At 71.6% G+C, this 507-nt stretch overlaps 1 protein-coding gene across 6 annotated transcripts in view; it reads left to right on the top strand.

The window, feature by feature from the left end:
• The first annotated feature begins 25 nt into the window (after positions 1-25).
• The window catches only part of LOC106723029 (zinc finger protein 350-like), a 12083-nt gene continuing 11601 nt past the window's right edge, over positions 26-507 (top strand). For 5 of the 6 annotated variants that reach the window (XR_003092021.1, XR_003092022.1, XR_003092024.1 and 2 more), the window contains exon 1: positions 26-250. The gene's annotated coding sequence lies outside the window, so the exon portion shown is untranslated. The remainder of the gene's footprint in view (positions 251-507) is intronic. The other variant, XR_003092023.1, reaches the window with a different exon arrangement.

The raw sequence follows: 507 nt of genomic DNA, 5'->3' as shown, positions 1-507 counted from the left end.
ACCTGGGGGCGGTGGCCCCTGCTCCGCGCTGGCCTGGCGCGGGGAGGAGCGTCTGCGCAGCGGGGCCGAGCGAGAGCCGCTGCACCTGGTCCCGGCCTGCAGCCCGGCGCCGAGCCACTCTGCGCTGGAGCTGGTTTGGGGACGCGGCCGGGGCGGGCAGGGGACTCTGGGCTGCGCCCCAGCCGTATGACCCACCTCTTCACTTGCCCTCCGAGCGTGTGCTGCTGTGCGTGGGACCCCGTGTGCTTGGGTTTGTCCCGTCCCCTTGGCCTGTGACCCGAACCGACCCCTAGGACACTCACTCCCTATAAACAGGGTTTCTTACACGGAGGCAGGGGAAACTGAGGCGGAGGGGGGGCTGGGGCAGAGTGAGGCCAGGAGGGAGGGAGGGGCGATCCCCCCAGACAGCGCCTGCTTGACCCCAGCGTTAAGGGGCAGGGGGGGGCTCCAACCCTGGGAGCAGCCCCCGCCCTGCCGGCTCCCGCCAGCAAAGGATGAAGGGGGGGG

The sequence above is a fragment of the Alligator sinensis genome, unplaced genomic scaffold (assembly GCF_000455745.1).
Source record: "Alligator sinensis unplaced genomic scaffold, ASM45574v1 scaffold1162_2, whole genome shotgun sequence".
Classification (NCBI taxonomy): Eukaryota; Metazoa; Chordata; order Crocodylia; family Alligatoridae; genus Alligator; species Alligator sinensis.
The sequence above is the reverse complement of the archived record's forward strand: the minus strand, read 5'-3'. Positions and strand labels throughout refer to the sequence as shown.